This window comes from Heloderma suspectum, chromosome 1 (assembly GCF_057233095.1).
Source record: "Heloderma suspectum isolate Gila_16-S chromosome 1, 16-S_ref, whole genome shotgun sequence".
In the NCBI taxonomy this organism is placed as follows: domain Eukaryota; kingdom Metazoa; phylum Chordata; class Lepidosauria; order Squamata; family Helodermatidae; genus Heloderma; species Heloderma suspectum.
In genome coordinates this window covers 408,561,937-408,581,666 of record NC_139458.1, presented here as the reverse complement: position 1 = coordinate 408,581,666, position 19,730 = coordinate 408,561,937, and positions in this window count along the sequence as shown.

Below are 19,730 nucleotides of genomic sequence, written 5' to 3'. Positions count from 1 at the left end.
CCCTTGCTGCCTTGGCCTTCTTCTCCTTGTAAGGATCTCTCGTGGACTTCTGAGGCAACCCTCCTTTTGGACTGTCCATTTTCTGGACTGCTGATATTGTGCTTTGACTTTTTGCTTGCTTACTGACCTTGCTAAAGAGATTTACCTCTACTTTCTCCCAGGGCTGACCCTGACCCAGCCATAGCAGGACAATATGGCTAACTTGTTTGTCCACCCAGAAGGAAAGGGGGAAAGGGGGAGGTGAGCAGAGGCTCCTACTCCTTTTGCTTGCTCATTCAGTGAGGACAAGACAAACAGGTGGTTACATTTTCCATGTCGGGAGTTATAAATAGGTTTCGGGCAGGGGTGCAAAACTTCAGACCTAGGTTCCCAGGCTGGTCCTCTCTTGTTTCTCAGAAGGCCACCCCCCCTTCCTCTGCCCTCCCCCACATTCCTCCCCAACTGCTGATCATTTGCAGGTTTCCTTGCTTTTATGCAGTTTCCCCCCATTCTAAATCTCCTAAGGCTTTGGTACTGGCAGTAAGAGCTATATCCTACAATATGCCGGTATTCTGTGTATATTAGCACCACCCCTTTTTTGCCTTTGGCTCCGCCCACCTCTAGAATGCAGCCCCCGAGAGCTTCTTCAGAATGGAATGTGGCCCTTGCCCTGAAAGAGGTTTGGCACGCCTGGTTTACGGTTCAGATCTGGTCTTGGGCTCTGTTATGTATTGGGGGGGTGTTACTGTGGCTTAGCTATTACTTTGAACTTTGGCAGCTCCTTTAGAGCTGGGAGTAGCGACAGTGGGTGGAGCTTCTGCTAAGCAGTCACTTCTGTGTGTGCTGAATAAAGAACAGTTGTATTTGAGGCCTGCTGATTCTGCAGTCATTCCTTTTACCTGTACTACCTTTTGTGGTGACCAGGATGGGATCTTGAGAGCTATAAAGGCAACAAGGACTGTGAATTCTTTTACACAGCTAACTGGTAAGCAGTCAGCTAGACCCACTTAAGAGCAACTTCTGTGTTTTTATATATAAAAAAGAATTAAAATCAAAATGGCTGTTCTTGGACATATCGAAGGGTTTGATGTTAGTCAATCTGCTTCCTGGGATTCTTATGCAGAACAGCTTTCATTCTATCTGGAAGCAAAGAAGACAGCCAGCTGTGCTTTTAACTTTGTGGGCCTCAGACATTTGCCGTAACAAGATCCCTCACTGCTCCTGTCCTGCCTCACTCAAGCTAAGACATTTGATGAACTTTTAGGATTATTGAAGATACATGTCTCACGAAATCCTTCTGTGATTGGGCAGAGATTTAAATTTCACAAATGAATGCAGCAACCTGGAAGGGGCATTGCCACTTATATTGCAGAATCAGCAGGCCTCAGGGAGAAGTGTTCTTTAATTCAGCACACACAGAACTGACTACTTAGCAGAAGCACTGCCCCCTGTGCTACTCCCAGCTCTACAGGAGCTGCCAAGGTTCAAAACAATAACAAGGCCACAGAACCCCCCCCCCCCCGCCCAGGATATCTAACAGGCTCAAACTAGACATTACAGAGTGTGTGATTTGCCATCGTCCCAAGTGGCAGCCGTCTGTCTCCTCCCTGTCTCTGTTGTGTGCTGTCTAGCTCTTTTCTAATGTATGACAATGTGAAAGGGCAGAAAAATACAAAAAAATGTTTTCACTATAAATCTTTTATTTTGTTTTATTTCTATCCCACCCAGGGCAGCTAACATCCTACATAAAATACACACCAACAACATTAAAACCATCACTCCAAAATCATAAATATATTGTAAAATGCAATAAAACTATCGATGCAATTGATCGGAAAAACATGTGAAGCACTTGCCTATACTCCCAAAGCTTGCACAAATAAATATATCTCCAAAATGTACAAAAAATTATTCAAATTGTATTATCACAGAGTAATGTCTTGCCTAGTGACTAGAGGGGGGGGGGAAGAGGCTGCTTTCCTGGTCTATGAGTATGGAGAATATCCTGGATTCTGCTTCCTGTGGGATTGCAAAGGGTCTTGAGTTTAGGGATTGTGATACTACTTTGGGCTGATCTACATTGCGCCCAGGGCCGCGGTGGCTTAGTGGTTATGATGCTGAACTGCAGACCGGAAGGTCGGCAGGACAGCAGTTTGAGACCCGAGTGCTGCATGACGGAGTGAGGTCCCGTCTTCAGTCCCAGCTTCTGCCAACCTAGCAGTTCGAAAGCAAGAAATTGCAAGTAGATAAATAGGTACCACTTCGGCGGGAAAGGTAACAGCATTCCGTGCACCTCAGTGTTCAGTCATGCCGGCCACATTACCACGGAAGCGTCATCGGACAGCGCTGGCTCTTCGGCTTAGAAATGGAGATGAGCACCACACCCTAGAGTCGGACACGACTGGTTAGGGACACCTTTACCTTTACACATTGCGCCCACCATTGCAATGAAATCGGTGCACTCTTGGGTTAAATGCACTGGCATTAAAACGTGATTATCCACACTCACCCTCTTTCCCTGTTCCAGTACCTCCTCGATTGCGCAAGCACAGTTCACACGCCATCGCCAGGCTGTTTTCCTGCTTTCAAGGAAGGCTGCTCTCATTGGAGGCCAGGGCGAGAGGCTGGGGGGTGTCTGCCAAGGCTCTTTTCCCCACGCTAGCCCTTGACAGCTGGCACAAGGAAGAGGGGCAGCTGCTACTGATAGGCTAGCATAGCTTCCTCAGCACTGGAAGTTTTATCATCAACCAGCAGAAGGCTGGATGTGCACATGCTTGTCTGATCTCAGAAGTTCAGCAGGGTTAGCCCTGGTCAGTACTTGGATGGGAGACCACCTGAGAATCAGGCTTCCTGCATTGAGCAGGGGGTTGTTCTATCCCTTCAAATGACACTAAGTTTTACCTCTTTCTATCCCCTGCTTTGGCTTTTTTTTTTTTTTTAAATCAAGGCATTATCTTCAAATCTTCAAAGAAGCGAATCTTCGAAGAATTGTAGCTTCTCCAGCCTGATTGCTCCGCACACTTGATAATGCATTAATTAAATAATTAATTTTAATTTTTGCTTGCTAAATAACCTTGCTATAAGACTGATGATATGATATTGAAATGTAAGGTTGATTATCTATGCTGTACTGAATTGTAATATTGGCAATGTTATAGGTATAACTTTTAAGTAGAATGGTATTTGAAGTTTGTGTGTAATGGAGTTTAAATTTAATCCTTTTAAGTAACTTTTTTATATTTTTCTTTTTCTTTCTTGCTTTCTTCGTCCTTTTCCTTCTTCTGTTTTTTCTGTTTTTTTCTTTTTCGTTACTGCTGTGTTCTCCTAAGAATACTGTATGGTTGGAAACTGTAGATAATGACTAGATTGTTGGTACTGTTTATTTCATTTATAAAGATAAAAAATAGAATAATTTTTTTTTTTTTTTTTAAAGAGAGAGCTGTGATTGGCAGGAGGGAAATACAAACACCGCCGTATATGGGCAGGTGTGGGAGGGAACTATGACCTTATATGGTGATGAACACGGAAGACCAGAGCACATGAATGGGAAATACTGGAATATCAGGGTATTGAAAGTGGTAGCAGGGAAGTGGGAAATTGTAGTTCCAATACAAACCGGGGACAGCATAATGTGAAAGATGGGCAACGAAAGCTGATTGGAAGCATAACAAAAGTAAGTGTAGATCGGTCCTTTGTTATTTTGTTGACGTATTATCTGCTGACTCTGTCTTCTTTTTAAACTGCTTATTTGAATTTTTATTGCTTTTTGTAAAGATTCTGCAAGCTGCCTTGGGCATAGTATAACGGAAAGATGAGATATAAATGCCTCCTTAGATAAATTCCAAACATGAAATAAATCACACACAGAAATTAAAACAACATCGTATAAAACCAAGTTGCCCTAAAGTATTGTAATCAAAGGCTAAGTTTTCAATATACTGATTTTAAGATAAGTATTTTAATTATTTTGCTAACAAATCTCCATAACTGTTGTAATAGAGCCACCAAAACACCTTAGGCTGCAGTGCTATTTATACTTACCTGGGAGAAAATCCAACTGAAGTCAAATGTCTACCTCTAAGTAGACATGTGCTGTTAGGGCATTAAAATTGTGGGTTGAAGTTTCAGTCTTTGCCTTTGATTGGAACGTTTTAGGATAATTTGTTGGTTTTCTTTGTTGATTCAAAATATTTTTCATATCAATACAGTTTGAATCTTAGCAGAATCAGAAATCAAATTGAAAAGCACATGACTCTAATGTCTAGAGAATATGCTGCTGTTGCAAGTGGACAGGCGGCCATTCTTATTTATTTATTTATTAAATTTCTTAATCGTCCATCTGGCCGGTCAACCAGCCAGTCTGGGCGATGTACAACAGTACAATTTAAAACAGTAAAATTATACATTTTATAATTTTAAAATTATACATTAAAACATTATTTAAAAATACTCTAACCCATCTCAAATGCCTGCCTGGATAACCAAATTTTCAGTATGTGGCAGAAGCTCATTAAAGAGGGGGCATGGCGGAGTTCCCTAGGGAGGGAGTTCCACAGAGTGGGGGCCATCACAGAGAAGGCCATCTCCCTCGTCTTCGCCAGCCTAGCTGTCCTGGCTGATAGGACAGAGAGAAGGCCATCCGAGGCTGATCTTGTTAAGTGGCCAGTCTGGTGTTGCTGGAAGTGCTCCTTGAGATAGGCTGGGCCAGATCCACATAGGGTTTAAAAGGTCAAAACCAACACCTTGAATTTGGCCTGGAAAACAACTGGTTACCAGTGCAACTCCTTCAGCACAGGGGTGATGTGATCATGCCGGCGGTTGCCTTTAATCAGGCGGGCCATCGCGTTCTGCACCAGTTGCAGCTTCCGAACTGTCTTCAAAGTTAACCCCACATAGAGCACATTACAGTAGTCTAGACGAGAGAAGACCAGGGCATGTATTATCGATGAGAGCAGACGGTTGGGAAGGTAGGGGTGCAGCCGCTGTATCAGATGGAGTTGGTACAGCGTTGTCCGGCTCACAGCTGACACCTGAGCCTCCATGGACAGCTGGGAGTCTAAAATGACCCCTAGGCTGTGGGCCTGGTCTTTCAAGGGTAGCCGTACCCCATTCAACACAAGGTCAACATCCCCCAACCTCCTCTTGTCTCCCATCAAAAGTACCTCAGTCTTGTCAGGGTTCAGCTTCAGCTTATTCCTTCCCATCCAGCCACTCACTGTCTTCAGACATTTAGACAGGGACTCCACGGCCAACCCTGGTGAAGATTTGAATGAGAGGTAGAGCTGCGTGTCATCCGCATATTGATGACACCGCACCCCAAACCTCCTGATGATAGCCCCCAGCAGCTTCACATATATGTTAAATAGCATTGGGGAGAGGATGGAACCCTGTGGCACACCACACGTGAGCGGCCACAGGTCTGACACCTCCTCTCCCAGTGCTACCCTCTGGTACCTGCTGGAGAGGAAGGACCGGAACCATAATACAAGGTCTCCAATGCCCATCCTTTCCAGGCGGCTCTGGCGGCGGCTGCGGCGGTGGCTCCTCCGGCTGGTCTCCTGGCTGCTGCTGGGCTGCTGCAGCCGCAAATATTTACGTAGCCTATCACGGCAAAAAGCAGGGGCACAAATGGCGGCCGCTACGCCATTTGCGTGGCTGCCTTTTGCCGTGATAGGCTACATAAATACGCACATAGCCTATCACGGCTTTCTGCAAGGACGCAAATGGCGGCCACTACGACGGCCGCCATTTGCGGCCGCAGCAGCTTGGCGGTGGCTGGAAGTCCAGCTGTGGCTGGCCCTGGCTGGTGGCTCTGCGGAGCCGCTGTGGAGCTGAGCCAGCCAGGGAGGATTCCAGCAGAATTGCAAGATGCCTTCAACTAAGGGAGTATCCTCTCTAAAGTAGGATGCATGGTCACCCTTAAGAATGTCAGAGAAATCTGCAATGGACCACAATGAGTTCGGATTTTCATGAATCTGACCTGCAAATTCTTCAGCAGACCAGCTTTTTCCCATCAGGCGGATTTTGTGGATTTGCAGACTGGCTTTCTAACTTCCCCAAATTTTGAACAAATTTCATCATAGAAAAAAAATGCATTTTTTTTTTTTAAAACAGCAAAAATGTGCATTTCCTCCATAGGCTAAAGCAACCTGCAGATGAACCAGAGCAGAATAAGGTAAGTGTTTTGTACATCCCTAGTCATGCAGCGGGGTGGATGGTACACGAGCAGAATCCCCAGACTGCCTTTTGGGCCCAACCTCCAGTACATGCACTCAGCAACCTTGGTCTCCTGGAAAGGGGATCTGGTAGGGATGGCGGAGAATTTCTCCCCGAAACTTCGGGGGGGCCGAGCGCCAACATGTTCGGCCCCCGAACAAGTTTCGGGGAGAAATCCTCCGCACCCCCCCCCCCCAGGATGGGACTTACCTTCGCCGAATGTCCCTCCCGGCGGTGGGTCCGGCCGGCGGTTCGGCGGGTGTTCGAGCGGGGCGGGAGCGGCAGCCGGTCTTTCGACCGGCTGCCGCCGCCGCCATTCCAATAAAAGAAAAAAAAACAAAACGCCCCCGTGATAGGCTACGTGACGATTAACGTAGCCTATCACGGCTAGATTTGCAAAGTCAGCTGTGATAGGCTACGTTAATTGTCACGTAGCCTATCACGGGTGACTTAAAAAAAAAAAGCGCGTACGGATAATGGCGGCCCCCATAGGGAGCCGCCATTCCCATTCCTTATTTGGTCGCTGTAGTCTACGTAAAGATTTACGTTGACTACGGCGAAAATAAGGGCAACGCTATTTGCGTTGCCCTTATTTTCGCCGTAGTCTACGTAAACATTTACGTAGACTACAGCGACTAAATAAGGAACGTGAATGGCGGCTCCCTATGGGGGCCGCCTTTAGCGTACGCTTTTTTTTAAAGTCACCTGTGATAGGCTACGTGACGATTAACGTAGCCTATCATGGCTGACTTTGCAGATCTAGCCGTGATAGGCTACGTTAATCGTCACGTAGCCTATCACGGGGGCGTTTTGTTTTTTTTAAACAATGGCATTCGCGGCCGGGCGAGGCGGGAAGTCTCCCCCCCGGCCTGAACTTCGTGGGGGGAGCTGCGAAGCGCCTCCCCCCCACCGCGAACAAGCTTCGACGAAAGGTAAGTGCCTTTCGTCCACCCCTAGGATCTGGTGAAGACCAAGGACTCCCAGTAGATAATAGCCACGCCCCCTCCCCAGCCCTTGGCTGCTGTGCATATGAAAATCCGGCTGGGCACATGGCCGCCAGAGTTGGAGAGGCAACCTCAGCCAGCCAGGTCTCCATAATACATGCCAGGTCTGCACCCTCATCCATGATCATGTCACATGGATGACGGATGATTTCTGGGTAACAGACTGGCATTGCAGAGCAGCAGACGAAGGCCAGAAGATGAAGTCATGCCTGCATCTTGGATGTTATACTCACCTGGGCCATCATGACATGAGTTACCCTGCCCATTTCAGTGAAATGATGACACCATGGCCATGATTCACACAGTGGAGCTGTACAACATAATACAGCTGGACAAATGGCAAACTTGCCACAGGATCTGTATCTTGTTAGGGATAGGTGAATGAGAAACATTTGAGATAGCTCCAATTCACCAGACATCATTCTTATCACTAGTCTTCTGCCTGATTCCTGTCCATGTTTGTGCTCGCTGCTCACTTTGCATAAACCTGAAATTAGCACAAACTGAACAGCAATCGAATGGGACATTTGCACAAATATCTCCAAATTTGCACAAATTTCCTCCATTGACAGAAGTTGGGCTGATTCAGTCTACTGAGGAAATTTCCTTAACTTAGGAAATTTCCTTAACCAAACTGGGAATCAGGAACAAGACAAACGTGTTTGACAATTTGTGAATATTTTCAGTGGACATGCACTTGTGCTCATGTTCAGAGCTTCGAACAGGGCATGCCCACATGTTTTGCAAGCAAAAATGAAATTCTCATAATCCTCACATACAACCCACTTCGTAAGTCAGGGTCTTTGATATTCACCAGATTTTTGATATCCCCTGATACTATCTTCTTTGTTCCCAGACTCACAAAACTGAATTAATCTAATCCTTGTAATTTTCATCTGATATTTAGGCCAATGCTAAGTTTGCCCACATCTTGCTTTTCAGCATCCCCCAAAGGCACACCTTTATTTTGTCAACTACTGCCAGAGTCCATACATCTCCCAACTGCATTACTGTAATGTACTTGTGATGCCTTTCCTATTGGTAGTTCTCACTTCCTTATTAGAGATTGCTATGATTTTCCAAGCTTGCCTCAGATGAACGCAGACATACATTACTAGAGAAACCAGAAGGGCTTGGGTAATTGTTCCAAGACAATTCAAGGACCCATAAAATTAAGTACTGATTCCTGCTGCCTCCCCTGTTCTGAAAAGCCATCCCCACTAGTTCCTTAGGGATGTATGAGAAATTTGTTTCAGTTCACTTTTGGTCAGGATTTACCCAGTTTGCACTTTCTGGACTGAACACTGACACAGATGCAATCTGTGTCATTTGTGGGCCAAAAATGTGTTCAGCAGCATGTGTTCAGCAGCATGTGTACATTTGAAAAATGCACATTAAAAAAAGTCATACTTTTGAAAAAATGTGCATGAATCATAGAATCATAGAATAATAGGGTTGGAAGGGGCCTACAAGGCCATCGAGTCCAATCCACTGCTCAGTGCAGGAATCCAAGTCAGAGCATCCCTGGCAGATGGCTGTCCAGCCTTGTCTTGAACCCACCACCTCCCTAGGGAATTGGTTCCATTGTCATATTGCTCTAACAGTCAGGACATTTTTCCTGATGTTCAGCTGAAATCTGGCTTCCTGTAACTTGAGCCCATTATTCCGTGTCCTGCACTCTGGGATGATCGAAAAGAGATACTGTCCTTCCTCTCTGTGACAACCTTTCAAGGACTTGAAGAGCGCTATCCTATCTCCCCTCAGTCTTCTCTTCTCAAGGCTAAACATGCCCAGTTCTTTCTGTCTCTCTTCATAGGGCTTTGTTTCCAGTCCCCTGACCATCTTTGCTGCCCTCCTCTGAACCCTCTCCAGTTTGTCTGCATCCCTCAAAGTGTGGTGCCCACAACTGGACACAGTACTCCAGATGAGGCCTAACCAGTGCTGAGTACTTCCTGGGATTTGGAAGCTATGCTTCTATTAATGCAGCCCATTTGCCTTTTTTGCAGCCACATCACATTGTTGACTCATATTCAGCTTGTGATTGACAACAATTCCCAGATCCTTCTTGCTTGTAGTGTTGTTGAGCCACATATCCCCCATCTTGTAACCGTGCATTTGGTTTCTTTTTCCTAGGTGCAGAACTTGGCATTGATCCCTATTAAATGTCATTCTGTTGTTTTCTGCCCAGTGCTCCAGTCTATCAAGATCACTTTGAATTTTGTTTGTCTTCCAAAGTATTAGCTATCCCGCCCAATTTTGTGTCATCTGCAAATCTGATCAGCATTCCCTGCACCTCTTCCTCCAAGTCATTAATAAAAATGTTGAATAGCACTGGGCCCAGGACTGAGCCCTGCGGTACCCCACTCGTTACTTCTCCCCAGTTTGAGAAGGTCCCATTGAGAAGCACTCTTAGAGTCCAATTCTGTAGCCAACTGTGGATCCACCGTATCATTGTTTCATCTAGCCCACTTTGAGCTAGATTGCTCATCAGGATATCATGGGGTTCTTTGTCGAAAGCTTTGCTGAAGTCGAGGTATATGATGTCTACAGCATTCCCATGGTCCACAAGGGAAGTTACTTGATCAAAAAATGAGATCAGATTCGTCTGTCAGGATTTCTTCTTGACAAATCCATGTTGGCTTCGAGTAATCACTGCATTGTTTTCAAGGGGCTTACAGATGGATTGCTTTATCATCTGCTTCAGAATTTCCCCAGGGATTGATGTCAGACTGGTCTGTAGTTCCCAGGTTCCTCCTTTTGACTAGGGGTGGACGAAAGTCCCTTACCTTTCGCCGAAGCTTGTTTGCGGTGGGGGGGAGGCGCTTCGCTGCTCCGCCCGCGAAGTTCAGGCCCGGGGGGGAGGCTTCCCGCCTCACCTCGGCTGAAATTCAGGCTGGGGGGGAGGCTTCCCGCCTCGCCCCGGCCGAAATTCAGGCCGGGGAGGAGGCTTCCCGCCTCGCCCGGCCGCAAACTCGAAAGTTAAAAAAACAACAACAACGCCCCCGTGATAGGCTACGTGACGATTAACGTAGCCTATCATGGCTAGATCTGCAAAGTCAGCTGTGATAGGCTACGTTAATCGTCACGTAGCCTATCACGGGTGACTTAAAAAAAAAAAGCGCATACGCTAATGGCGGCCCCCATAGGGAGCCGCCATTCGCGTTCCTTATTTGGTCACTGTAGTCTACGTAAATCTTTACGTAGACTACAGCGACCAAATAAGGAACGGGAATGGCGGCTCCCTATGGAAGCCGCCATTATCCGTATGCGCTTTTTTTTTTTTTTAAAGTCACCCGTGATAGGCTACGTGACGATTGACGTAGCCTATCATGGCTGACTTTGCAAATCTAGCCATGATAGGCTACGTTAATCGTTACGTAGCCTATCAGGGGGCGTTTTTTTTTTTCTCTTTTCTTGGAATGGTGGCGGCGGCAGCCGGTCGAAAGACCGGCTGCTGCTCCCACCCCGCACGAACAGCTGCCGAACCGCCGGCCGGACCCGCCGCTGGGAGGGACATTCGGCGAAGGTAAGTCCTGTCCCGGGGGGGGGGCGGGGTGTGTGTGTGTGTGGAGGATTTCTCCCCGAAACTTGTTCGGGGGGCCGAACACGTTGGCGCTCGGCCCCCCGAAGTTTCGGGGAGAAATTCTCCGCCATCCCTACTTTTGACCCTTTTTGAAGATAGGGACAACATGAGCCCTCCTCCAGTCATCTGGCACTTCACCCGTCCTCCATGATTTCTCAAAGAGAATAGACAGTGGCTCTGAGAGTTCTTCTGCCAGTTCCTTTATTACTCTAGGATGCAGTTCATCTGGCCCTGGAGATCTGAACTCACTCAAAGTAATTAGGTGTTCCTTGACCACATGCCTATCCATCTCAAGCTGCAATCCTGCCCCTTCAGCCTGTACTTCACCTTTGCCAGGGGGGTCATAGACCCTCTTTTGGGAGAAGACTGAGCCAAAGTAGGAATTGAGCACCTCTGCCTTTTCTTTGTCATCTGTTATCATTTTGCCATCCTTATCTAATAGCTGAATAACAATTTATTTCCTGTCTTTTACTATGCACGTAGCTGAAGAAAGCCATTTTATCCTTTTTAGCATCCCTTGCTAACCTCAGCTCGTTCTCAGCTTTAGCCTTCCTGACGCCATCCCTGCAATTCTGTACTACCTGCCTGTACTCTTCCTTTGTTACTTGGCCTTCTTTCCACTTCCTATATGTGTCCTTTTTTGTTTTCAGGTCATCTCTAAGCTTTTTGTGAAGCCACATTGGCTTCTTCTGTTGTCTTCCACCTTTTCTTCTTGTTGGAATTGTTTGTCATTGTGCCTTGAGAATTTCCTTTTTTAAAAGCTCCCACCCATCTTGGACTCCTTTTCTCATGAGAGTTGCTTGCCATGGGACCTTACTGATCATTGTTCTGAGTTTATTAAAATCAGCTTTCCTAAAATCCAGGGTACGTGTTTGACTACACTCAGCTTTTGCTTCCCTTAGAACCAAGAACTCAAGTACAACATGGTCACTTTCCCCCAGAGTTCCTGTAACTGCTACTTTATCCACTAAGTCATCTCTGTTGGTTAGGATCAAGTCAAGGATAGCTGATCCTCTAATTCCTTCCTCTGCTTTCTGTAGGAGGAAGTTATCCGCAATCCCAGAGCCCTTTCCTACTCAAGTCCATATCAGATTGCAAGCTTTGTTTTTTTTCTTTTCACATGAAAATCCGTGTATATTCTTATGCACATTTTCCCAAACATATGCATTAATAGTGTGTATCTATTTCCCAAACATATGCATTAATTGTGTGCATCTATAGTGTGCCCACCACCTCCCTAGGGAATCGGTTTCATTGTCGTATTGCTCTAACAGTCAAATAAGCCACCATGGCTTGTGGGTGCCAGTGGGTACCTATTCCTTAAACCAACCCCTCCTTGTAGGTTGTTGTGTCATGCAAATCTGGTGAGGGTAGGTTGTTGCTGTGGTTCACAAACCACCCACAAGCCATGAGTTCATGAGTTCTGCGTACCACCCATGAGTTCTGCGTACTTTGTTCACCGTGCCAACAACCCACCCTCAGTGGGTTCACATGACCTAACCTACAGGGGGAGTTGGTTGGTTTATGGAACAGGTGCCCGTGGGTGCCCACAAACCACGGCAGCTTATTTAAAACACTGTGGGTCATTTCAGTCGTGCAAACCCAGCCAATGTTACATATGGGATCATCCATACAAACCGGTTTCATGAAAAGTTCACCAGACAGTGACTTTGACATTCATCTGGAAGTTCAACAAGAGACATTCAGATTCCCACTTTGGTTCTCTGTTGCAATTTCGTTCTTGGAAAGCATTGCTGGAAAGCTGTTTTTGAAAGAAGGATCTTGTGGATAACATTGCCGTGTCAAAACTGGTTTGCAAATTGAAAACCATGATTGTGTTCAGAGCAGATTGCACATTTCCTGTTCTATCAAACTTACTGTTAAGGATCACTGAAGAAGGTTCATTGTCAAACATGAAGGATGTTATAGGATAGTAATCTAGCAAGAGCCTAGTACTGAAACATGAGCCAATAGGATGTATTCCAAATGTCAAATCTAATTATACCAACAAAACATATTCTTTTAGGCCTTTCATTTTCTTTAATCACAAAATAGATGTTTGCTGCATTGTTTGTGAAGGGCGTATATAAGCAGTCACTTAAAAATGTCTAGCAGAAGGGGCCAGATCCTTTGTGCCTGCAGCAGGGCCCAACACAGGGATGAAGAGAGGAAGAACAAGAACAGACATGCAAGTGGGTTGAATAGGATGGAATACAAAAAGAGAATGGATTCTCAAAGGTGCCAATGGCAATTTTTTAAATTATAGAAACCAACATGTTTCGAAACAAAGAGCTACTTTGTCAGGGGCAATCTACAGAGAACAGCAAATTTAAAATAAACTCAGTAAACAAAAAGCAGTTTAAAGAAATAAAACAACTAAAATGTGAAATCTTAAGAGTAAAACCATCATTTTAAATACTTTGAAAAATACAAACATTGGTACAAGAGGAAGGAATAATGGAAATACCATTATAAACAATTATTATAGACCTAAATATATTAAAATAAAGAGTTTACAATCCCAAATTCTAGGAACAGGCTAAGCTTGCTTCCAAAGATGGTGGCGATCTCTCTTGCAAGGCAACTGTATGGGAAAAGATAGGGCTATGTACGGACCACCAATCTGCTTTGAATGCTGCTTCGGCTCCTCTGAAGTGATCCCTATCCACCTTGGATTGATTCGGACCCCCTCTGCTTCAACTTGGATCTGAATCCGAAGCGAGATTGAGATATCCAGATCGCCTGTTTTGGGGATTTTCCCATTGACTTGCATGGGAAAACACAAATGGTCATAACTTTTTCAGTTTTTATGATACAAGCATGAACTTTGGGTACCTCGCCACTCCCCTGGAGAGGAGGCCACTTGCAAAAGCTTAGACAGTTTGGCCCAGTGGTTTTTGTGCTAGGTGGAGTTAAAATCTGATGTTTTCCACAGAAACTCTCAAAGCCAAGAGCTGTAACATCTCCCTGTTTCCACACACACATGTGACACCTTGGCCTCTCCCAGCCCCCCTTGAGGGCATTGCACCCCCTAAAGCCCAGGCAGTTTGGCCCACTGACTTGTGTGCTAGGTGCAGGTTGAATTTGATATCCCCAGAAACTCAGACCAAACTCGGAAGGGGAAGTGTGTTGAAGCAGTGGTCACTCACTATCCCTAATCTCTGCTGCAGGTTTCTTTGAAGTGCAAAACAACCCTTATTCAGAAGAATCACTGGCTGGGCCTCTCTGTGGCTGAATACACACACATTACCGGGCAGGCAGGCTGGAAGAGGTTTTTTAAATCTGCTCTTGTTTATTTCTAGCACACACTAAATGAGTATTTTGAATGCATCTTGAATGAACACGGTCAGTGCCTAGCCTAGAAGGGCCACTGATTTTTGAATGCTGGAAACCTCCATCTGGTGGACCTGTATGTTTCCCACCTCATTTCCTCCATGGTGGCCTGCCTAAGCCTCTTGGGAGAGCTTGCAGCAGTTCCGGAGCCACTGCCAGCCTTATGGTTGCCCCTGCTGCTGGCCTGCTGGGACGTGGGGGCCTCTTCCCAGAGCAAGTCCGGTTGGTGCTGCCTCCTCAAGTGCAGGAGCAGGCTGCTGGTGCCGTAGTGCCCGGGCTGTTTCCCCCTGCTCAGAGATGCCTTGCAGTGGCAGCACACGGCAGTGCTGGGATCGGCTCCCAACTCAAGGTGGTCCCACACAATGCTGCCCTGACGTTTCAGGGGAGGAGGAGATGCAGCCTGCCTGCCTTGACAATGGGGGGGGCACCAAATGGGTGGGGGGAACAATGGAAGAGGGGTCGGGTGCTGGAGCCTCTGCCTGCTGCTCCTCCTCCAACACACCCTGGAGGGTCTCCTCCTCTTGGCCCTCCACCACGCTGAGGACGTCAGACACCATCCATCAGTGGGCTCCCCTCTTCCATTACAGAAGGAGATGCTGCTCTGCCTTGGGCTAGAGTGTGACTAGTGTACCTGCCCACGCCAGCCTCCTTGAACAGTGACCTACAGTGACTCGGGGATAGTCAGCTGGCCTAAAGGTGCTGCTAGTGACAGCAGCACCTCTGCCCCGGCCAACACCCCGAAGATGCCTCATATTGTGCTGGATTGCTTTGCCACACCATGGGGTGTAATTGGAATAAGAAGGTAATTAATATAAATACTATGTGTCTTGTGCTTTTGCAACACTGCCTGGAAATGTGGATATATAGTGTTGGTGGAACAACAGCCTAGCATGCATACACACACAGACACAGACACACAATGATGTACCCACACCAACCCTCTCCCAAAGACACAGCTAGCGCAATAACCAAACACAGCCTTTTGCTGAAGCATATATACCCCCTTCCTCCACCACTCTCTCTGATTGGAGACTGTTGGCATTGGTTCTGGCTGAGAGTTACTATTCGCCAAAGCACAGCCCCTCCTCCTCCTGCGCTCACCTTCCCACCTCCCTCTGCCTTCCCACATCCGCTCGCCTTCCCTCTCCCTCCCTCCCTCCTCCTCCTCCTCCTCCTCATGCCCCTCCATGTGAGCATTCAGAAGTTGATACATTTTGGAGGCAGCCTGTCTGGACTGCTCAGGCACTAAGTAGAGCTCCAAATATACAAGGTGGAGGAGGCAGCTGTGTGTGTGTGTGTGTGTGGGGGTGTCACCCTGGGGTGCCTCGGTACTGCTCTGACCCACCTTGTATCATGAGGATTTTGCTCCGAATAAGCCTGCTTCACCTCATTATTCGGGCTTCATAACGAGGCAATGCACAGCCCTAGAAAAAGAGTCTTCCTTATATGGCTGCCAATACGCTACAGGTGACGCTTAAACAGGCCACGACTTCATTAACAGTTTCTAACTTATTTTTGATATACAGTGGCCGGGGGTTGGATGCCTCTGTCAGCCTGGCTGCCAGTAGTAGTGTCTTCATTCTGTCTGCTGGGTAGATGTCCATGGAGCAGCGTTAAACACAAGACACTCAATTGCAGATGCCGTTTCTCCTGCCCACCACCGAAATTGCAGCTGGCTGCTAGCACCTTTCAACTGGTGCAATATTCCTCAATGCCTTTCCCTGTTGCTTGGATCCACATGAAGAAGCTATATCTTTCCACTGTTCCATTTTTTCTGGGGTTGCAGTAGGCATCAAAACAACCTATTATGGAGCCAACATACACTGTGTTGGGGAATGTTTGCACACATTGTCTCACTTGTTTCTCTCCCTCTTTCTCCAATCAAATATAGTCAGTTTCATTTTCACAGACTCCACTTCTGCCATTGCAGTGTCAACACAGAGATTAAACTCCTCTTTCCAGGTTTTCTATGGCTGGGCTAAGTTCTGAGCTTGCAGGTTTAATGTGCTTGGTAGCTTCAGGCCTTCCAGTTTCCCCCGCTCTTTCTTTCCCTCTCTCTATTCACAGTTTGTTCTTCTTCTTCTGTTGAGGATTCAGTCACTGCTGCCACCATGTTTCAAAGTTGGTGGACTGCACCCCACACATTCAATAGACTCTGCTTCCAAACAAATTTATAATTTTTGTTAAAAAAATACTCTGATACAGAGCTCTCTCAGGTTGTGGCCTCTCTCTCCTCAGGCCAGAAGCAGTGGGTATTGCCCTTAACTACTGCCTGCTTCCTCCCAGAAACCACAACCCTTTCATGCTGAATCCATAAGTTCTTTCATTTTGCTACAACCACAACCAACAGGAGTATGTGGCCAAAGCATTAGTCCTGGGCTGGCCCCAGAGTCTTGATTCCCAAGGACCCTGTGAAGGAAGGTAAGGAACCCACTCCCCACTTGTTTCCTAGGTATGGTCCCTCCCCACAGCACAGCCGCACCATCCATCAACAGCCAGTTGGGAACACATGGGTTAAGCTACAAATACAACCCAAGGAAAGAAACATACTCTTATTTGCTATAAGGAAGGCAATAAATAAATAAATAAGCACACACACACACACACACACACACACACACACAAACCCAGCTCTACAGGGAATGCGGGTCAAATAAAAAATGCAAGTAAAATTCCTTCCCAGCTCTGTCGACCAATGTTGTTGTTGTTGTTGTTGTTCAGTCGTTCAGTCGTGTCCGACTCTTCGTGACCCCATGGACCATAGCACGACAGGCCTTCCTGTCCTGCGCTCTCTCCCGGAGTGTGCTCAAGTTCATATTCATTGCATCGGTGATGCTATCTAGCCATCTCATCCTCTGCCATCCCCTTCTCCTTTTGCCTTCAGTCTTTCCCAGCATCAGGGTCTTTTCCAGAGAGTTTTCTCTTCGCATTAGATGGCCAAAATATTTGAGCTTCAGCTTCAGTATCTGTCCTTCCAATGAGCACCCAGGGTTGATTTCCTTTAGGATGGACTGATCTGACCTCCTTGCAGTCCAGGGGACTCGTAAGAGTCTTCTCCAGCACCACAGTTCGAAAGCATCGATTCTTCGCCGCTCAGCCTTCCTTATAGTCCAGCTCTCACAGCCATACATTACTACTGGGAAAACCATAGCTTTGATTAGACGGCCCTTTGTCGGCAAGGTGATGTCTCTGCTTCTTACTATGCTGTCTAGGTTGGCCATAGCTTTCCTCCCAAGGAGCAAGCGTCTTTTAATTTCATGGCTACAGTCACCGTCTGTGGTGATCTTGGAGCCCAAGAAAGTAAAATCTGTCACTGCTTCCATTTCTTCCCCTTCTATATGCCAGGAAGTGATGGGGCCAGATGCCATGATCTTCATTTTTTTAATGTTGAGTTTCAAACCAGCTTTTGCACTCTCCTCTTTCACCCTCAACAAGAGGCTCTTGAGATCCTCTTCACTTTCTGCCATTAGGGTGGTATCGTCTGCATATCGGAGGTTGTTGATAATTCTCCCGGCAATCTTAATTCCGACCTCTGATTCATCCAACCCGGCATTTCTCATGATGTACTCTGCATATAAGTTAAATAAGCAGGGTGACAATATGCAGCCTTGTCGTACTCCTTTCCCAATTTTGAACCACTCGGTTGTTCCATGTCTGGTTCTTACTGTTGCTTCTTGACCCTCGTACAGGTTCCTCAGGAGACAGGTAAGGTGGTCTGGTACTCCCATCACTTTAAGAATTTGCCACAGTTTGTTGTGATCCACACAATGACAGGCTTTAGCGTAGTCAATGAAGCAGAAATAGACGTTTTTCTGGAATTCTCTTGCTTTCTCCATGATGCAGCGAATGTTGGCGATTTGATCTCTAGTTCCTCTGCCTCTTCGAAACCCAGCTTGTACTTCCGGTAGTTCTCGGTTCGCATACTGCTGAAGCCTAGCTTGTAGGATTTTGAGCATCACCTTGCTGGCATGTGAAATGAGCGCAATTGTGCGGTAGTTTGAACACTCTTTGGCATTGCCCTTCTTTGGAATTGGAATGTAAACTGACCTTTTCCAGTCTTGCGGCCATTGTTGAGTGTTCCAAATTTGTTGGCATATTGAATGCAGCACTTTAACAGCATCATCTTTTAGGATTTTAAATAGCTCGGCTGGAATACTGTCATCTCTGCTAGCTTTGTTGTTAGTAATGCTTCCTAAGGCCCACTTGACTTCACTTTCTAGGATGTCCGGCTCAAGTTCAGTGACCGCACTATCATGGCTATCAGGGACATTCAGATCTTTCCTGTATAGTTCTTCTGTGTATTCTTTCCACCACTTCTTAATCTCATCTGCTTCTGTGAGGTCCCTGCCTTCTTTGTCCTTGATCATGCCCGTCTTTGCACAAAACATTCCTTTGAGATCTCCGATTTTCTTGAAGAGATCTCTAGTCTTTCCCATTCTGTTGTTTTCCTCGATTTCTTTGCATTGTTCATTTAAGAAGGCCTTCTTGTTTCCCCTTGCTGTTCTCTGGAACTCTGCATTCAGTTGGATATATCTTCCCCGTTCTCCCTTGCTTTTCACTTCCCTTCTTTCCTCAGCTACTTGTAAAGCCTCATCAGACAGCCACTTGGCTTTCTTGCATTTCTTTTTCTTTGGGATGGATTTCGTTGCTGCCTCCTGAACAATGTTACGGACCTCCGTCCATAGTTCCTCAGGCACTCTGTCTCTCAGGTCTAATCCCTGAAATCTATTCCTCACCTCCACTGTGTATTCATAAGGGATATGATTTAGGTCATACCTGAATGGTTTAGTGGTTTTCCCTACATTCTGATCACTAAACCATAATGACTTGTATTGGAAAAGGCCACACTTTTGCAGTATAATTCACTTTAAAAACAGAGGGAGTGGGGTGGGGTGGGAATTAATAATGAAGCTGTATCTACCTAAGCTAAGAAAAATGTCCCTATGTAGCAGGAGGGAGAAACACAGTTTTCATATTGTACATGGTAACATTGTAGTGGCATTTCAGACTGTAAACTCATTCAGGCAGAACCCTGTCCTCTGGCGGATAGTTACGGATCCTCTGTAACATGCCTTTCATATTGATGGTGCTGGCTAAATAAAACATGCATATTGATAGGGCTGGCTTCCATGAGGGTATCTTGCACCTTGGCCTGAATAAATATTGTCTAACACACACACACACACACACACACACACCAGACAGTATTTCTTGTTTCTTTTTTGTTTGGATATTTTGTGCACCTGGTCCAGCATAAAACATACTTCTTCTTTTTTTTAACATACCTCATGCTTGGGATAAAACACAATTAAAAAGACTAATATTTCTCTGATTGAATGTATGATTGCATCAAGATTGCTTTTCTGCAGTGTTTTACGGATGTGTGTGCATGCTTTTTTGCACATTGGTAAAACTCCACACAAGAAGGTTGGAGCAGCCACACACGAAATCACGTCAAGACTGCTTCCACCCCACCCACCCTGCCTCAGCCTGGTATTTTATCAGTGCTCAGAAGGGCACATGGGCATCATTACATCCCTGCACAAAAGAATCACGATGCAGTCTCATCAAGACTGCATTCTTGCAGTTTTATCAGCGCAGGAAAGACATGGAAG